At 37.7% G+C, this 20,168-nt stretch overlaps 1 pseudogene; it reads right to left on the minus strand.

The window, feature by feature from the left end:
- Window positions 1–12,683: 12,683 nt before the first annotated feature.
- On the minus strand, window positions 12,684–13,594 carry LOC124958027 (olfactory receptor 4C6-like; annotated as a pseudogene).
- Window positions 13,595–20,168: the final 6,574 nt, after the last annotated feature.

A 20,168-nucleotide genomic window follows, 5' to 3' on the forward strand; every position in this document is an offset into this window, starting at 1 on the left:
ATTTCACTCTTATTTTAATTCAGTCCTCATCATACTGCATCATTTATTAGATTGTCCATGTAGTTGACTTGGCTTCCAATGACTCTCAAAGATAGTTTCTTTTCATTGTTGTTACTTTTATGTTTAAATATCAGGTTACCCTTGCTTATTCTTATTTATGCATATTAATTATACATAATAGGAGGGATCTGTGTACATAAAAATTTTGAAACTTATAACTCCCCTATACCTGTCCTTCCCTGTTTCTACCTCCCCATCCCCTTCCTCTGCTATACTGATCTTCTTTCCATTTTCATGAAGGACTATTATGTTTGTTTATTTGATTTTTTTCTTTTATCTTCCACATCTGAGAAAAAAAAATATTCATTTCTCTCTGACTCTGTTTTTCTCGAAATTATGATCTCTACTTTTTCCCCTTTTCCTGCAAATGACACAATTTTGTCCTTCTTTAAGAATAAACAGAACTCCACTGTGTACATATACCACATTTATTTTTCTCAACTATCCGTTGATGGACATATAATCTGATTGTGTAGGTTGGTCATTGTGAATTGTGCTACAATAAACATGGATATGCTTGTATCTCTAAAATAAACTGATTTAATTCTTTTGAATAAATACTAAGGAGTGGCATAATCGAATCTTAAGGAATATCTATCTTTAATTTTTTGAGGGACCTCCACACTGATTTCCATACTGGCTGCACTAATTTACATTCCCACCAGGAGTGTATTAGAGTTATTTTTTTCCCTGCATCCTTGCTAGCATGTGTTGTTTGTATTCTTCATACTTGCCATTCTAACTGGAGTGAAATGAAATTTCACTACACTTTTCAAGTTCACTTTCCTATTTACTAAGCCTGTTGAACAATTTTTCATATAGATATTCCTGTTCAAAAGTGCCAATTAGGTTTATTTTCCCATGTAGTGTTTGGGTTACTCATTTTGTTTTATTTTTTAATGTTGAACTTTGTAAGTTGTTTAAATATTCTTGATGAGTCTTCTGTCAGAGGAGAATCTAGCAAAGATTTTCTCTCATTCTCTCAGTTACCCTTTTTCCTTTGCTGTGCAGTGGTTTTCAAATGTGATGACATTGAATTTATTAATTCTTTCTCTTATTTCTTGAGCTTTAGAGGTCTTATTCAAGAAGTCTTTGGTTGGAGTGGAGCAGGGGAAGACAGCATCCTAACACTGTGTTCATCATTGAAGTGGTTCTTCTATATTTGTTTTTTCCAGGATCAGGATCTTGCTTCAAAACACTGCAAAGTTCAGTCACTGTATCTAGACTATATGTCTAGTCTTCACCTCAACTTCCTCTTATCTGGTATGAACATAGGCAATTCAAGATGTTTAACTATGGTCCTGTGAACCAGCAGACGATCTGGGGAGTATGCCCTGATAGCTGGATCCCTCTCTATTGCAGGCAGCAGTTTTGTCTGCCCTTGCATTTCCATGGTGTATAGTGGGAAGCACAAAGAATTGGGTTGATCACAAAGATTTCACCCCATCCTCCTCTGGTGCAGATCTAGTGGTTCTAAAGGTTCATAACTGCCCAGGAAACCTGTGGGTACCCACTTATTGCAGAGGAACTGGTGCAACAATGTCCCCTTGTAGTTTCTCTTGTGCCAGGCTAGCTCATATATGGGGTAAGGGCACAGAGTCAAGACCCAGACTCCAGGAGTTGGATGGAAGCAGGCTTGTGGTGAGCAACCTGCAAACTCATTTATTGCAGGAACAGCTATAGATTTTATAGGTTTCTTGCCCAATCACAATGTGCCACCAGGGGATCAGATCACCAGGTTCCTATATGGGTTCCCTTGGTGACACTGAGTCAACTTGGGGCAGTTGTTTACTTTCCTAGATAGCCAAAGCAGAACGCTCCTCCCTGCATATTTTCCTTACACACATGAGACATTCACTGTTGCCAGCCAAGAACTAGGATTTCTCCCAGCATTTCCCCCATTTTTATTAATTTGGACAAGGGATTCCTTCAGGAGGACTTGATTGACCTGAACCTTTATGATTCTTTTGTTGAAAATGGACCACAAACATTTAAGAACTGCAAGTATTACAAGGAAGAATATGCAGGCTAATCCTAACATTATAGTAGGATTTAGCATATTAAGCAGGTTCTATCTAAAGGTAATAACATATACCTGTCCCAGGAGGGAGAAGGGAGTCACTCTGGTGTTCTAAAGTCCCAAGAAGTGATCGCGCCCTACATCCTCTATAGGTTAAGGTCTCTTTTGTTCTCCAGTTCTCTCCCCCTTATATCTCCTTCCTGCCTATGTAACTAGGCCTGGTTTTGCAGGTGAGATGCAAAATGTGAGAAGCAAATGGGCGGGGGAGGGCCAAAGATATTCAGCCAGGTAAGGGCCCAGGGAGCATTAATTAGCAGCTCCTTATCTGCAGTACTTGATAAGGGCAGGTAAATCTGATAATCAATGGGCTCTGCAGATTTTTGTTATGCATTCTCCCAGGGGCAGTCTCCGACTTCCAGAGGCAGATGGCTTTCATGACCTCCATTTCCTCCATTTGACCTGATCCCATATTTCTACACTAACTGCCTGTCCCCAATTCTGGATTCATTCCCCCCTTTTGCTTTAGGAACTCTTTATGCTATAAGGAAAGGGGGTGACAACCACTCTGGCTGCTTTGAGCTGAAAGAGGGTGGCATGGGGCAAACAGTTTGGAGTTCCCTTTTAGAAATCATGTCAATCAAGGGGTCATTGGTAGAAGTCTCATTGGGGAAGTGTAGGTTATAAAGTCATCTGGGGGTTGGTGTTTCTATGAGAGAGAGAGAAACAAAAAGACATGAGTATTGAAATGAGATTAAAACAAAATAAATGTTGCAGAATCTGGAACATGTCAATGAATATCACACAGATATCAGACATCAATAATCTATCACCAGGAGGTGGAAGAAATGAGAAATTGTTCCCATAACAAGGCCTAACAAAGGCTGGGGAGGACAAGGCCTTTCTGTGGGAACCTTAACATTGTCTAAGTTATCAGGAATGTAAACACAACATTTAACTCTTAATGTCATTGATGTCCCCAGAAAATATAACTAAGCTACTTAATGTCATCTGATTTTGTAAAATATCCATTTATTGGTATAACCTGTGTTTAGCAGAGATCTCTATATTTCAGTTACTTAGGGTAGATAATCATACTAGCAAACATAAATTAAGCCTACCTGTGTAGCTTAGGAAGGTCTGTAAGCCTCAAACTGACTAAAAATTTCTGACTCTGGCAGTTTCTCTTGATAGTTATTAGGCACAATTGCTTAAGAATCTCTCTTTTGTAGCTTCCAGTCTTTATTCTTGTGGACTATGCATGTGTATTTTATAAGTTACACTTAACTATTGCTTCTTTAAAATGTCCAAGAATGGCTATGTTTTGGTTTTAACTGTTTTGCTAGATGTTTAAGATCAAGTTGGTTAAATTGATTTGTTCCAGTCTTGTTAAGAGTCAGCTGAGTTCCCACAGGGGTCACTCATGGGGAACTTGAGAGCAGCTTCTTAGCTCCTTTACTGCCATTTGCTAGGTAGGGTCTCCTTGATGAGATGGATTCCCTTGGAAGCATCAGGGATATCTTCCTTTTCCAATGACCCTCCTCTGCAGCAGGTGCCCTGATTGGCTTTTCATCCTCCAATGGTCTCATCAATCTCCCTGATCAGGATGTTGTGTAACCCAGAGTTGCAAAGTTCCTTAGAGAAGTCCTCTTGTTCCCTGGGTTCAGGCTGATACTGAGGGAAAGAACCAAATACTGGTTTTTCTTGGCCTCTTTATTTACTTTCAATCTCTAAGTTTGTCTTAACCATCCAGCAAGCCAGTTTCACTAGTCATAGAGTAAGAATACTGGGCTTTAACTTCAATGTCTGTAACTTTACAGTTATTTACCCTTTTCTTTAACTAGAGTCTGTATTAGTACTGGAAGTTACAATTACATACTAACTGTTCTGTAGATAATGGCTTATTATCACAAGTTACCTAGGTTGTGTGTTCTTGAAGCAGTACCTCTGCAAAACTAACAGGTAACAGTTCTACAAAATGAAATTTGCAAGAGTAAAAATACAAAGCTATGTACAATAGCTATCTTGAATTGTGGTTGAGCATTTTGACTCTACATTATATCCCCTCTGTTTGAGATCACAGTAATTCCACAACAAGAACCAATCTTCTGACTATATAAATAAGCTGATGTCTGGCTTATTTTGTAGCCACACTAGCATGCAGCAAGGTGGGAGGCCTTATCTGAGGTAAGGCATGTCCCCTCACAAATCTTAAGTGTTCTAATTCTGATGCTGATCTTTGACTTCCTTAAGTGTAATTTTAAGTTTACATATATTGTTTCCCGAGTCTTTATGAATATTAGTCAACACAATTCAATATTATATCCAAAACACAAAACAAAGAAAGGCTGAGAGAACTCTTAACTTTCCTTTTGCATGGCAAAGTGGCAAAATGTTTTTTAAGTTTCACGATGTTAACCTTTACACAAATCAGACTCACTTACTTTAGAAATATATGTCATTTAAAATTTTTTATCTCAGTGTAAAAGTAACAAATTTTACATATAGCCTACTGAGAACAGATCTTATAATAGCACATTAAAAGATAGAAACAAATTCCCAATAAAATTTACTCTTTAAAGTTTAAAATTACCATTACAGTCAAGGTTAATTTGGAGAAGAGCAGCTTGATAAATTTATGCTTTAAAGACTTGTATACTTGGAAGAAATGAACACATTTAATATACAGATAATGACCATTCCAATTACCTTAATACCTTTATATTAACAAAATTTAGTTTTTAAAGAAAACTTTAGACTCTGTAATGTATTACAATACTCTAACAGTTGTTTAACCATAACTGTATAAACTCCAATTTTCAAGAGTAATTGTTTTAAAGAAGAAAACAGACACAATGCTAAGAATAAATTAGTGTTTATAAGAAATCTTTGTCATTTTAACATATAGATTAAACTTTGGTTTATATCAGTATATTAGTATTTGACCTTAGGAAAAACCTTAAATAGCTTTAACTGATTGTCTCACATACATATAACCAACTTAGTTACACACAAACTTGTTGAAATTTGTCCTTTACTTACACATGAACTGTCTTAGCACTTACATAGACCTTCATGTCTACCACATCCCCTGTCTAGTGGAACCCTCTCTTGTGTGGGTGTTGATGGCGCATTGTGTGCATTCAAAATCCAGTGGGTGAGTATCCTTAGTACATGGATAGTGGATCTGACCTATCTCTGTTCCCCCTGCTGGGCATTTTATTTTGCAAGTTTTAGATTTGCAGTGACCTCACTGGTACAGACAGCAGTTTTGTATGCTCACAATGTTTTCCTGTTGAGCAGGGAGAATTACTGTGAACTTGGGCTTATCAAAAATCAACCCCCCTGTTTCTGTCCCAGAGGAGCATCCAGTTAGCTCTGAAAATTCAGTGACTGGTCTGGGAACTCATGGGTCCCCTTCTATTGCAGAGGGTTGTTTTCAAGACATCCCATAAGCAGCAGACTGAGTCTAGTCAGACATGGGAATTGCACTCTGTGTGCACTTGGGAATCTTCAGTGTGTTAGGAGAAGCATTGTGCTCCTGGGCCTTGCTCCATTGCCTCTGTTGGTCAGCAGATTTCGGTAGCTTTAGACTTGCAGTGATTTCACTGTATAAATTACTCATAAGTCTTGCTAATAGGCCATTTTTGCATGATGCTATTGCTATTGTCACCAAGGGAGATAAAATACAGGGAATTATATTTTTCCTAAAGTGCAGACTTAGGGAGCCCCAACAGGATTGCTCCCTGCCACAATTGTTCACTTATAAATTAGGAAAGGTGGACTATTTCTCACACAGCATTATGTAGTTCTGGTTTCAGGTGAATCCAAACTGACTTCACCTTCTGCCACTGTTTGTCATAATTTTGTCAGATGTGTCTTTCTTTATTTTTCTTTCTGTAACCCCTTCCCTTTAAATTGCTCAGGCACTGGCTAGGGTACCAGTTCAGACTTGATTAAAAAGTTCTCACTCTTTATTCCTGGAACCAGAGACTTTGAGTCTCTTCAAATCTCTGACTGCCCAATATTGAACTTCAGTATATTCTGTCCATCTCCCACCTCACTGAGTAGCTATTCTCCAGCTGTTTTGATCCTGAACTGTAGAGGAGCTGGGACATGCAAACTACTTCTGTGCTGCCATCTTCCAAATCCCCTAAAAGATATTTTCTTAATAATGATTACATTGTAAATCTAATGATAGCTTAATGCAAAAAATTGTGAATTCCTTTCTAGTGATTCCTTTCTAGGTCTTGCCAAATTTAAAGGTCTTTTAATATAAAAGTATAGAACTACACATTTTTTTGTCCTTGTCTTCCTCTGAACTTGTTAGGTCATGATCAGATTCCTAGAATGCATTTTTTTAAAACTGTGTTCACATACCTGACCTCTGTGCCCTGTCACTAGCAGGTAGAATAGAGAAAAGATGAGACTGCAAAAAAAAAAAAAAAAAAAGTGTTCCAATTTATGTAAGTCATATCCCTCATCATCATGACTGAAGAACATGGGAACACATAATGCCATCACATCCAATGGAAAACAAAAAGCACATCAATTTAGGATGAGGAGAGGATTGCAAGTTAACATCACAGAACAAATGATCCTGAAAGACCATGAAGGTGATGTACACAGTCAACCCTACACAAGTTTCTGATACTTGCCATAGGGATAGTGGAAGGGCTGGAGTGACTTCCCTCAGTGTCCATAGTGGGGACAAATAGGATAAATAATTTCCGACATAGTCCTATTACCTTCCATGGTACAGAGGTTGGCACTTTATGTCTGAGTAGATGCAAGAAAAAGTTCATGAGAGCACACACACACATGACCAATGCTAAGATAATAAGGAACATTTGCAGCCCAGAACATTGTACTTCTCCTATGTGTCCCAAATCTGTATATCAATAGCACTCTAGAAACCAATGTAATGCAATAATATCAAGAAATAATGAACTATCCTTCAGTAATAGTTCTGGCCATATGATCTAGGATAAATTTATAGGTACAGCAGCAAGAGCTTCTGATGACACCTGGTATACACCAGGGGTAGGATATAATGTTGGAGAGCACCCTCTATGATTTGGATCTAGAATGTCCCAAAAGCTCATGTATTGGACACTTGGTTCCTAATACAGCAATGTCTGCAGGTGGGGCTTTTGGGAAGGATTGGATTATGAATACTCTAACTTCATCAGTAGATTAATTCTTTAATGGATTAACAATTTGAATGGAATACTGGGGGTAATTGGCAAATGTAGACACGTGGGGCATGGTTGGGGAAAGGAGATCAATAGGGACATGACCTTGGTAAATATATCTTCCTTGCCCTCTCTCTTTCTACACTTCATTCCTATTATGAGTTGAGCATAATTCCTCTACCATGCCCTTCCACCATGAGGTCTTGCATTGCCTCAGGTCCAGAGCAATGGAGCTGGTTTACCATGGGACAAAATCTCTGAAACCATGAGTCAAAATAAACTTTCCCTTCTGTGTTATTGTCAGGTATTCTGTTCAGAGTGACTAAAAGTTGACTAACACATACCCCAAAAAAGAAAATCTAGGATGCTGTCCAGACCCTTGATTATTGACTGAGATACTTCATGAGAAACCACTGCCCAATTCCAGATGTATAACAAGAACTCTGAAAATTTCAACAAAATTAATCCAAGATTTGGAGTCAAGCCCATTGGCCTAGATCTAAGGGGAGAACTGTCTGAAGTATTGTCCCTTCCAACCAGTTAACACTTAGTAATTTAGCAATGAAAAAGGTCGGGGGGATGTGTTGCAGATAGACAACAGAATGATCTGTGTAAAGCTCTACCTCAAGAGCACAAACTTACAGTGGTGCACACCTGTAATCCCAGCAACTTGGCAGGCAGAAGCAGGGGAATCACAAGACTGAGGTCAGCCTCAGCAACTTAGTGAGACCCTAAGCAACTAAGTAATACCATCTAAAAATAAAAAAATAAAAAATAAAAAGGGCCAGGGATGTGATTTAGTGGTAAATAATCCTGAGTTCAATTCCCAAGTACCAATTTTTTTTTTTTTAGAATGAATAATCTTAACAGTTGGAAAACCAGAAATTTACCAGAGTTTTCAGGGAAAATGCCAAGGGATCAGTTATAAGAGAGGAGTTCAGAGAGAGAAAGGGTTAGCCATACTGTGGCAGTCAAAACTTGAATGATTGTAAGGGTTTTTACCCTGATTGTCATGAAGTGTGGTGTAACCTGACTTATAAGTTTGAAAGACAACTCTGAGTACTGTGCTTAGGATCAAATATAAGAGTAGGGGATGCTGAGATAAAAGTAAAAGGAGTAGGGAATAGATCATGTGGAAGTCAGTAGTGGCTTGGAACTAGGTGATGGCTCTAAAAGTCATTAAAAGAGATTGAATTGGGGAAATAAGATGAAAGGTGAGTCCACAGGGTTTCCTGACAGACTAGATATTACATGTGACATAGACCAAATGTGCCGTCAACTGACAGAAAATTTTGCATGTAGAATATGTTTGGGAATAAAGGTAGAACCAGGAGGAAAGCCTTGGAATTGTTCAGTTTGAGAAATTACCTGTTCTGGGGAGAATGCCATGGAGAAATTTGGATTTCCACATCACAGCATCAAGAAATAAGTCTGGCTGGAGATATTAATTTGAGAATCTTAGCCTTGTTAAATAGTATGTCAACAAAAACTGGGTTAAGAATTTCTAATGAATTTTTTTTTTTCAGGTGAGAAATGAGCAATGGCTATTAAATTAAATGACACAGGGGTCCTTTGATATTCTTCAGAGTAGACTTTCAGAAAGTCTTAGATAAGGAACTATGACTGAAAAGGGCTTGTAGAAAAGTAGAAGGAGAGAGATGAGAGACAAGCATTATGGAGATCTCTTGAGTTTTGTTATAAAGGAGAGGGCACAAGGTTAGTAACTGATGAAGGAAGTGGAGTCACAGGAAGATTTTTCAAGAGAAGAGATCGATTATTTTCTATCATAAATGATCCCTTGGAAAAGGAAATGTAAATGAAAGAAGAAATATTAAATCAAGTGTTAGATCATCACCCTTGTGTAAGCAAGGAGGAGAAACCTAAGTCCAGCGCACAGGCCAAGTGGCTTCACTGGCTCTGAAGTGGGACACAGATGATTCATGTGCAGCTTCAGGTAGGACCTAAGTGAACAGATAACAGTAGAAGCAGTGGTGGGGTGGGTAGAAGTTTTTTTTGATGGCTTAAGTTTTCTTGTAAAATAGGAGGCAAGTCCACCTAATAGTTTCTGTTTAAGACACTTTTTTTTTTTTGTCACTGTGAATAAAAACAACAAAGAGGATAAAAAGTTTATTTGGGGATTCGTGATTTCAGAGTTTTCAGTTCATAGATGGTTGATTCCATAGCTCCGGGCTGGAGGTGAGACAGTTCATCATGGCAAATGGGCATGGTGGAGGAAAGCAGTTCAGGACATGTCGATCAGGATGTAGACAGTTCTTCACACCAGGGATAAAATAAAAACCCCAAGGGCAGGTCCCTAGTCATCTGCTTACTCCACCTGTAGCCCACCTGCCTACGGGTACCTCTGAGTTAATCCATGTCAATGGATTAATTCACTGATTAACCCAACCTCACAACTTTCATAATCTAACCATTTCACTCCTGAACAGTCCTGCATTGTCACACCTATGAGCTTTGGGTGGATGCCTCATATCCAAAACAGAAGAGTTACCATTATGTTTTATGTGTGCCCTTTTCAATACATATTGTTGTTCCAATTAAAGTGCCCTCATGTTCCTACCTTTCTATGTCTTTATATCACAAATAATATTGGATTTTTCAAATTCTAATATACAGAAAATCATATGGTTTAAAAGCTATTACTGGTAAGAGCAAGTTACTATAAGAAAAATTAAGATTTATTCCAGAAATGAATGTGTTAGAAAAAGTAAAGTGTTGAACTACTAAATAATGTGTATACTGAGTAAAACTATTTAATGTGAATTAAAATGGGGGAATCTATAGAACAAAGAAGACAAGAAATTTTGGGAATCGAAAAGGCCAGCAATATTTTCAGCATGGATTACCAGAACAGCTTTTTTTGTGGTAAGAGAAAAATGTAAGTTCTGATCCTACTTGTGATACTTAAAAATTATCAAGCAGAGTATAAATATTTAAGATTAGAAATCTCATTTTGATTCTTCCATTTTAACTTTATAATCAAACTAAGAAAATGCTCTACATAAATTTCTTACATAGACCAATTATCATATCATGATCATTTTCTTCTTCTGTGACAATGTAAAGAAATGTAAAATGAATCTGGTATTTAATTCCAAAATATTGCTATCATGCAGCAAATATTATGTTCTAATGATACAGCAAACAGTAAGTGAAAGCTGTGTGCAAAGATTTTTATGCTATTTCTAAATTCATCTATAAATCCATGTAAGATCTGATTTTTAGTTGTAGTCTAATAGAGTCTTTGATGCCACTGCTCTGTTCTAACTTAAGGATTAATAATAATAGCATTGTCTTCCAGGGCCTGGCCTGCCTTTCCCCTCTCCCCTGGTACCACAGCTCCACCCCAACAGCAGTGCACTGATTACTTGCACATTCCTCACTTTGGGTTTCACTCTGCATATATTTTCTCTTCCCAGGGATATGTTTGAGGATGGTTCTTCTCTTCGTTCAGATTTTGTTTAAAAAATTCCTCCCAGAAAGACCCCTTGCCCACTCTGTAGAGCCCCCGAGTCACCTTCGCACTACTCCATTACAATGATCTGATCACGTGATGGCTCAATGACATCGATTTTCATCTTCATAGGTTGTCTGTCTCCTGCACTAACATATAAGATCCGAGACACAAGGAAGGTGAGTTTTCTTATTCACTACTGTAAACCAGCTCCTAGCAAAATATCTGAACTTTGTATAAACTCAGCAATTGTCTATCAATGAACAAATGAATCTTGAAGTTATAAATATGGTTGGGGATTATTATAGCTAGATTCTTCTTGCACATATATAGTTTATTTCAAAAAATATTTGATTTAAATGTGCTATATTTGAAATCATAATTCATACTAAAATTGTTGCCCTCACATATATCATGTGTATTTGTTTTAATAAGGAAACAGTTTGCTAAACCATGCTAGGACCTTAGGCTTACCATGTACCTCATTAAGGGAAGTGGCTGGAAACCCCATCAGTGCCTTCCTAGTTCTTTTTATGGAAGCATCAGGGAGAAGATGAACATTCTTTGGATTTGTAAATATATATCTTGAAGGTAACAGCAGAATCCTTTTCCCATCATTAAATAAATAGGTCTAGGTATGCAAAACTAAAAAGAACCAATAAAATTAATAAGTAAATAAAGAAAGTCTATACAGTTTCTCCAGTCTCATAGAGAATACATGACTTCAAGACATAGACCCTTGATTTTAAAGCATCTTAACTTGATCACGAGTGAAACTTGTTATGCTTCTCTGAAGAGTGTCAAGAGGTAGTTGAGAACTTTGGCATACTTTGACCTTTGTATTAAAAAGCACATTAACAAATGAAAAGTCTTTCCAAAAGGAACACTTTACAGTATGTCATCTGAGGGGATTCTAATCCCAAAAGTGCTTACAAATATTTTCCTTCCCACTCTTTATGGTTATTTGCAAATATTTAAAACCCTTAAGTCTCTTTTGGACATAGAGTCATCCAATAATATTTATTAAGCATATTCTGGGTGACCAGGAATGTTCTAACCACAGAGGCTACAGCGAGAAGGAATAAAAGTAATCCCTGTCTTGACAAGTATTATGATTTAGGGAGCCAGAAACAGAACCTGAACCCCAAGAAGTATTTTAACGTATAATTTGTGATTGCAGATGTTGAGGGTACAACCTGGGTGTAGAAGCGGGGGCCAGCTGAAGAGCAGGAGTGGGGAAAGTCATCAGGAAATACTTTTCTTTTCTGGCAGGAGTTCATTCGGAGGAAAAAAAAAAAAAAAGTGCAGGGAACCTGCAAAGCAAAGGCATTGGGAAAAATCATCCAAAAAGAAAATTAAGACTAGCATGGTGGCACGAGATTCCATTCCTAGTGGCTCAAGAGGCTGAAGGAGGATGATTGTAAGTTCAAAGCCAGCATCAGTAAACGTGAGCTATTAAGAAACTCAGTGAGACCTTGTCTCTAAATAAAAAATACAAAATAGAGCTAGGGATGTGGCTCAGTAGTCTAGTGCCCCTGAGTTCAATCCCCAGTACCAAAACAAAAACAAAAGAAAGGGGGGGAATTAAATAAATTAATTTAAAAACCTAAACTTGGGAATACTAGGATCATTCAAAATAAAATTCAATTTGAAAGTGTTACTTTGTGGACAAGGTGAGGCAGTACAAAATGTACTTGTGTGAGACCCTAGAGGCATATCATGATTGGACAGGACTTGTGTGTAATATCTTGACTTGTCTGTTAAAAATGGATTCTGCTGTCATGTATAACTAAAAACAAACAATGAATAAAATAAAATTAAAAAAGATGAATCTGGTTGCCTATGCCAGTGGATTGGAATTATGGGGAGGATAAGACTCCATCGACTTTGTAAGGAAAATGCACTGCATGGAATGTAGTCTAGTGACCACCAGGGCCCCTCACTTCACCCATAGTTTCCTCATGGCACTCTTCACTTCTGCATTCCTCAAGGTGTAAATCAAGGGATTTAACATTGGTTCAACAATGGTAAAGGACACAGCCATCGCCTTGTCTATGGGGTAGGTGACCACAGGTCTCACATAAAAGAAAATACATGGCACAAAGAACAACACCACCACCGTGAAGTGGGAGATAACATGTGGAGAAGGCTTTGTGCCTCCCTTCAGAGCTGTAAGACCTCAGGGAGCAGAGGATGACCATGTAGGAGGCAAGCAGGATGAGGAAGAGGGTCACACACATCACCCCACTGTTGAGGTTGACTAAGAGACCCAGGATGTGGGTGTCCATGCAGGCCAGCTCCAAAAGTGGAAACAAGTCACACATAAAGTGATCGATGACACTGGGGCCACAGAAGGGTATTCTGTACATGAAGAGAAGCTGTATTGTTGCGTGCATGGATCCGCCCACCCAGGCCCCTCCCACCATCAGGCAGCACACTCGAGGACTCATGATGCTGCTGTAGTGCAGGGGCTTGCAGATGGCCATGTACCAGTCACAGGTCATCACGGTGAGCAGGATGATCCCCACACCTCCAAAGAAATGCTCTGCAAAGAGCTGGGTCATGCAGCCCTTGAGGGAGATGGCAGTGTTCTCAGAGAGGGAGTCCACGACCAACTTGGGGACAATGACGGAAGAGTAGGTGACATCCATGAGGGACAAGGAAGCAAGGAAAAAGTACATGGGCGACTTCAGACTCTGACTTGCACTTACGGTCATCACGATGAGTAAGTTTCCTAGTACTGTGACCACATACATGATTAGAAACAAACCAGAGAGCATTTTTGCTCAGCTCTGGATTCTTTGTTGTGCCCAAAAGGATGAATTCAGTCACGTTGTTTGAATTCTCCATTGAATATGGGCTGAGGACAGCATGTCACTCTGCACTGGAAAATCTGCAGAAGGATTATCATTTTTAATAAGCAACCACTAGGGGGTGCTCTCCCAGACCCTCCTAACCTGCCTTTGTCTCCAGCTGCTGCCACAGAATCCAGTTAATAATCAAAACCTGACAGCAGCTTGACCCTACTGATCCCTCAGCACCTTCTCCTCCCACCGCACAACTCTTGCTCTCTGTCCCACTGCTTGTGCCTGAGACACTTAATAAACTCAACTTCATCCTGGTTGCACACACCTACTCCTGTGGACAAGGAGACATTAACACCTGAGGGGAATCCACTGACCATGGCTAGATAGGAGTCCATGGATGAATGGATAAATGGAACCAGCTTAACATTCTTTTATTTCCCTGTCTCATTCTCTCCAGTACTTCCATTCAGTTTTCTAAAATAACCACCTGCATGCAAACTTTTCTCTCAGCTCCTGTTTGTCTGTTTTTTGGATGATCATGCTAGGTTGTTGACCTTCATTTCTCTCACCCAAGATCTCAGAAAATATGTGAATTTCCATCGATATATTTCATATATATAGAATACTTAGAATGTGCTAGTTGAAGAACTGAAACAAGTCCTATCTGAAGGACTCTATTTATTGTGGTTTATACTCTTTCCCTCTATGTTCAATTCAACTCAAAAATTGAATTATTATTATTATTGTATAGTTCTTATATTCAACTAGTCCCTACTATGTCTCAATATCCCATGAAATATTTCCTTTTTAGAGATTAGTTAATGAGACTTAAAAAGTTGAAATATAATGACACTAAGTTCCTAAAACTAGTAAATACTTAGGTTGAATTCTATTCCAGATTTTCCAAGTTCCAAAATTAATGCTAATAACAATCCATCTTGTTTTATCTTATTATAATTTCAATTGCTTGGCATCTGTATTTCTATCCATCAATCATCTATCTATTCCAATTGTAAAACTCAGAATTACAACCATTAACAAACTTTCCAAGTATTCTAATCATTTTTCAGATGCGCTTATAAAGAAAATTAAGACCTAAGCATCTTTATCTGCTCCAGAAACGCAGATCTACAACCTAGCTGATACCATCCCTATGCAGCCTGAGTTGGCAAATCAATGTAACTCCCAGCTTTCTATTACTTCTGCCTGTGCCCTGTTAGCAAATCTTCTCCTTTTCCTTCTCTATCTGTTACTTCTTCCCCTCTACCAGCTTCATCACTGTCATCCTGATCTTTATTACTGAGCACCTATATGGATCATATTAGCAACAATTCATTTATGTTCTTGGCTCATACTATTATTCCAGTTGCATGTTGTTTTTATTTCCTATTGGAGATGCTTAAGGATGGCTAATTTATTATGTTTTTGTCATATTTCTAATACTGTTCTACATTAGTACACACTCATCATTTAATTACATTTAATTGAATCCATAAAATGGAGTTCAACTGAGGAAAATGGCATTGAACCATGAAGCCCAAGCACTGCTGGTGCCAGTTCCTGCCTGCAGAAAAAAGAGTGTCGTTTTCTGGGCATGGCTACTCTTCTGGCATCCTGACTCAAATCCTATCTACCATCTTTCATCTGTAACATTTCCTTTCTTAGATATGCTTTAACCAAATTCAAGAGCTGCACCATACCTAGAACTCTTAATTTGGTGTTGAATCACTACCATCAAATCCTCCTTGTAATATTAATTTTTGACAACTTGCCAAAAGAGATTAATGTAAATCAAACTGCAAATTGTTGACAGCTCAAGGCTCATTTTCCTGAGCTGTTTGTGCATATAAATAGAACAAAGAGATGAATACTGACACTTTTAAAACATAATTGTGTACATGTTAGGTGGTTTCAATTATCTCCACAACTTCAAACTCATTCCTCAAATTAACAGGAACATGTCTAATACTCAAGTAAAATTTCAAAACTACCTTCAAGGTTCGGTCTGGTACCTGATGATCCCAGTAAGTAGAAGGCAAAAATTGTGTGAGTCAATTGTCTAGGATCACATTAGGTTGACAAAAGACATAGCCCATCCAGAATGTACTCACATGTACTTTCTTCTACAGTTTTAGGAACTTCAGTAAATTAGAGGTCTGAAGTAAGTCAGGACCTACATAGAGAACAAACACACGGGGCATTGTTTCAATAGGAACAGACTTTCTAATGAAAAGAACAATTATAAAAAGGTGCTCTAAGTATCCACAGACTTAAATAAGAACATCCACTGTAGATGGCAGAGAATTTATTTCCTCTAAATAGGATAAGTTGCCAAACAAACAACAACAAAAAAAGGGCAGACAACAATCTGCTTACAGAATGATTGGTGGCACTGTGCCTACCATATTCCAGCACATTCAGCTTAATTTATAAACAATTTCCAGTCCACATTTTAGAAGAAACACCATCAACAAATGTCATCCTTTGGGTAACAGACCTGGGGTAAAGGAGGACAGAGCACCAGTTTCAAGTGGCACAGAATTCCAAAATATGCATATATGCATCATTCCAATTGCATCCCTTGGTGGCTGTTTCTCCACTGACAGAACTAATCACTGCACCAGTAAATTCCCATCCGCACTTGCAGTGATTGCTGTTTCCCCAGAGGCTCTTTCACTAGAGCCAGGTCAAGCTGATGCCCCTCAAGCAAAAAAACAGACCATAGTATTAACACTTCAGCTATTTGCTCCACGACTAAACTCTCTTCAGTAGAGAATGGCCACACTGTACCATCTGTTCATAATTTTTTTTTTTTAATACCAAGAATTAAACCCAGGGGCACTTAGCAACCAAGCCACATCCCCTGTCCTTTTTGTAAAATTTTTTATTTTGATACAGGATCTCACTGAATTGCTTAGGTCCTCTCTGAGTTGCTGAGACCAGCTTTGAACACCTGGTCCTTCTGCCTCAGCCTCCAGAGCCACTGGAATTACAGGCATGTACCACCATGTATGACTAATAATATGAAATTTTATATGGAATAACTCATTTAGGCTACCTAGCCAATTCCAAAATCAAATTTTTCTGTCAGTTAGTCTGCCACTCCATCTTTTCATACTATTATTGAAACTGGGTCACATCTACTTGCAGGATAGTTTCCATTATTAAAAAAAAAAAATTAAGTGCCTAAGCCCAAAAAATTCTCACTCCATAGCAGCATTCTCAAATAATACATTTTTGATGTAGGAATATTTGGACTTATAGCCTGAATTATTTTCAACTTCAATAGTAAAAAATAGTGACATACTACACTCATATCCTATTGCACAGATTATTCATAGTTCTTTAACATATTCATCTATAAATCCTGAGGAGTCTTTCAGGAAAAAAAGAGTGATTCCATTTTATCAAATATGACCCTCAGAGCTGAAAGGCTAAGCTCTGCATTTGGATTCCTTTACTCTCTACATTTACTCCATGTTTTTACCTAACCATTTAGAAATGAATTGGAGCAGGTGTCTTCAACATTATCTTTTTATTATGAACCTCCTGAGGAAGTGTTAAAGACTTCAGTTCCCCTAATCATCCTGCTTCTGGAATTTTAATATCTCAGACACACTATCTACCTGTTATGCATGTTATGTACATCTGTTCTTTAAGTAGAAAATCTGTAAGATTATTTTCATTCCCCAATATGCCATTTTTATATATGTAAGGACATGAAATATCATGTCTATTATAAATATTTGCATTATGTAACTTATTTTTTTAAGAAATAGAAAATAATGTGGTTTTTTATTTGTGGGGGATCTAACTAAAATTTGTGGCATGTAAAACATCAAAACATGGACCTGGTCCTTGGCTGTGTTGTTCTCAGATTTCTCTCTGTATTTATTTTGGGATGACCTTCCTCCCTTTACCTTGGCCTCCACTGTCCAGGTTTCCCACACTCTCTTCGTTCCTCTAATTTTAGCATCTTTTAATTCCACAAATTTTAGCATCTAGCTATGCTTCAGAAGAAAATAAATCTATTCCCAGTTCTTAGATTCTGCATTGCAATCTAAAGCTATTTTATTCGGCATACTTATTACTGTTTTAACAAAATTATGTTATTTATTATATATTTATTTGTTTATTTTACTCCTACTTCCAGTTGAAATTTAAGTATAAATATAATACTTGCTTGTATTGGGACATGTTGTGTATCTAGCCCGTGAAATTATCTGATTTACTGCAAGCACTAAATAAAAATCAATGAAATAAGTCAAAATTTCCTGATTGCAACTTTCCATAGAGCCACTTTCAAGTAACCACATTAATGCTATGGAAGAATCTGGGGAAATCCCTGCAGACACACATTTGTCTTTTCAAGTTCCCAACCTTATATCCATAAGGTGTCAGGCCACCTCCCTGACTGCATGGCTTATCTTCCTCCAAGCATCTCTCTCACCCATGTGTCAACTTCCTTGAAATTGAACCACTAACTATTCATTCCTAGAGTCCAGTGCATCTCACTTTTGATGATGTGCATACATGTGTTGGAATGAGATGGCCAGATGACATTTCCCTGACAGAAGAGGAATGAAGAGAGTGTGGGAAACCTGGAAAGTGGAGGCCAAGGTAAAGGGAGGAAGGTCACCCCAAAATAAATACAGAGAGAAATCTGAGAACAACACAGCCAAGGACCAGGTCCATGTTTTGATGTTTTACATGCCACAAGCAAGAAGTGTTGTGACAAGAATGGCAGAGGGTAGAGTTCAAAAGTTTGGAACCTTGCTGAGTCTCATTTTACTCTTGTAGAAAATAGTATTCAGAGCCAGGCATAGTGGCCCATGCCTTTAATCTCAGCTGCTCAGGAGGCTGAAACAGGAGGATCTTGAGTTCAAAGCCAGTCTCAGTAATGATGAAGCACAAAGCAACTCAATTTGATCCTGTCTCTAAATAAACTACAAAATAAGGCTGGGGATGTGGCTCAGTGGCTGAATGTCCCTGAGTTCAATTCCTAGTACCCACCCCCCAAAAAACAAACAATGATATTCAGAGATACCGTATGGGCCTTAAGAGAATTAAGATATGTAAAGTACCTAACAACATATATGCCTCATAGTTGGCCTTAACTATGGGTCACTTACTCTCCTCATTGAATAATGGCTAATATTTTCATTGAATTAAGTGTCCAGATTAAACCTTATTAAAAAATTCCAATGTTGTTTCTCTTAAGAGTTTTTAGAAGAAAAAAATATATGTAAATTTATATGTATATATGTAAATATATATATATACTTTTTTAGGATATTTTATTTTTAGGCACTAGGAATAATCAGATGCACCATCTTCATGAGAGATTCCTGATAATGGATGCCAAGGATCATCTTAACAATCCCTAAACTATTTACAAATCAGTAATACTCTCTACTGAGGATGTCAGGCTTACTTACATCTCTTCCTTTAGTTCCTACACCTTCCAAGTTTGCTGTTGACAATTTATAATCTCATTGATCTCCTCACCCCTCAAAGACAGAAACACTGGCCTTAGTTTTCCCTTCAAACCCCTTCTTTTACCTTAGAAAAAAATGACAATTTTCTCAGTACCGCTCCCATTCTTATTCCTGGAGTATCTTTATCTCCTATCTATTATAAGACAAAGTGAATCACAACTTATTTAGTCTGGAGTCTGTAAAAATGTTTATTTTTTTTACCAGCAATGAAAACTTGATCATTTTTACTAGATCAAGGGCCGACTACATCAGCTTCCAGACCTAGACTTTATGGGAAAACGGTTCTATTTCTTAGAAATTTGAGACATCCATGCAGAAGTCAGAACAGTTAGTCAACCCCCAAAATAGGTGTTATATATTGACTTTTCTGCATGGCAGATTATGGGAGAAACAGCTTCAGATGACCAGTGAGTTTGAGAAAGAACATGTGTAGGAAGAAGCCAGAGTTGGACAGTTATAATCAGAGAAGCTTTGATTCACAAAGATATTATAGTAACATAGAATGCCCTGATATTTTCTGAGTTCATACAGGAACATTTCTGCTGAAATACATTGCTACAAGTCAGAAAGGTTACAACAAAGTTGGCTTTATTGTTCTCCAAGGACAAAGTAAATCTTGAGACTACATGTGAATTTCTTATCTATAGACATTTACCTACACAAACAACTGTGTTTCATTGAGGAAAGCAGGACTGAGTGTTGGAAGAGACAATTCCAAGGTCACAGGTAAAACTCTTAGATGTGTGAACTGCAGAAGGTACATTAATTCAAACTTTCTGAACCTCAGTTTGTTTCTTTGGAAATTGGGAACAGTTATAATGAAATTTACCAGAGTAGTGCATGGATTAGGTCTTCTAACTGAAGCAAATGAGTCCTATATTTTAAAAATAGATGTATTCATTTAAAATAAATTTATGTATGACACATATCATCCACTGGTTTTACAAACTCATGCCTTTGGGTGACATTAAATAAAAGAATGTTTACACTTGTTGCTGCAAATGGTTCCTAAAGTATTGGTAAGGGAAAAAAAAAAAACAACTTTATGTTCAAGAGAAACTGTGAGCCATGAGGATATCTAAGAAAATAAGAAGATATTAAGAGTAATTTCAAAAATTC

This window comes from Sciurus carolinensis, chromosome 11 (assembly GCF_902686445.1).
Source record: "Sciurus carolinensis chromosome 11, mSciCar1.2, whole genome shotgun sequence".
In the NCBI taxonomy this organism is placed as follows: Eukaryota; Metazoa; Chordata; class Mammalia; order Rodentia; family Sciuridae; genus Sciurus; species Sciurus carolinensis.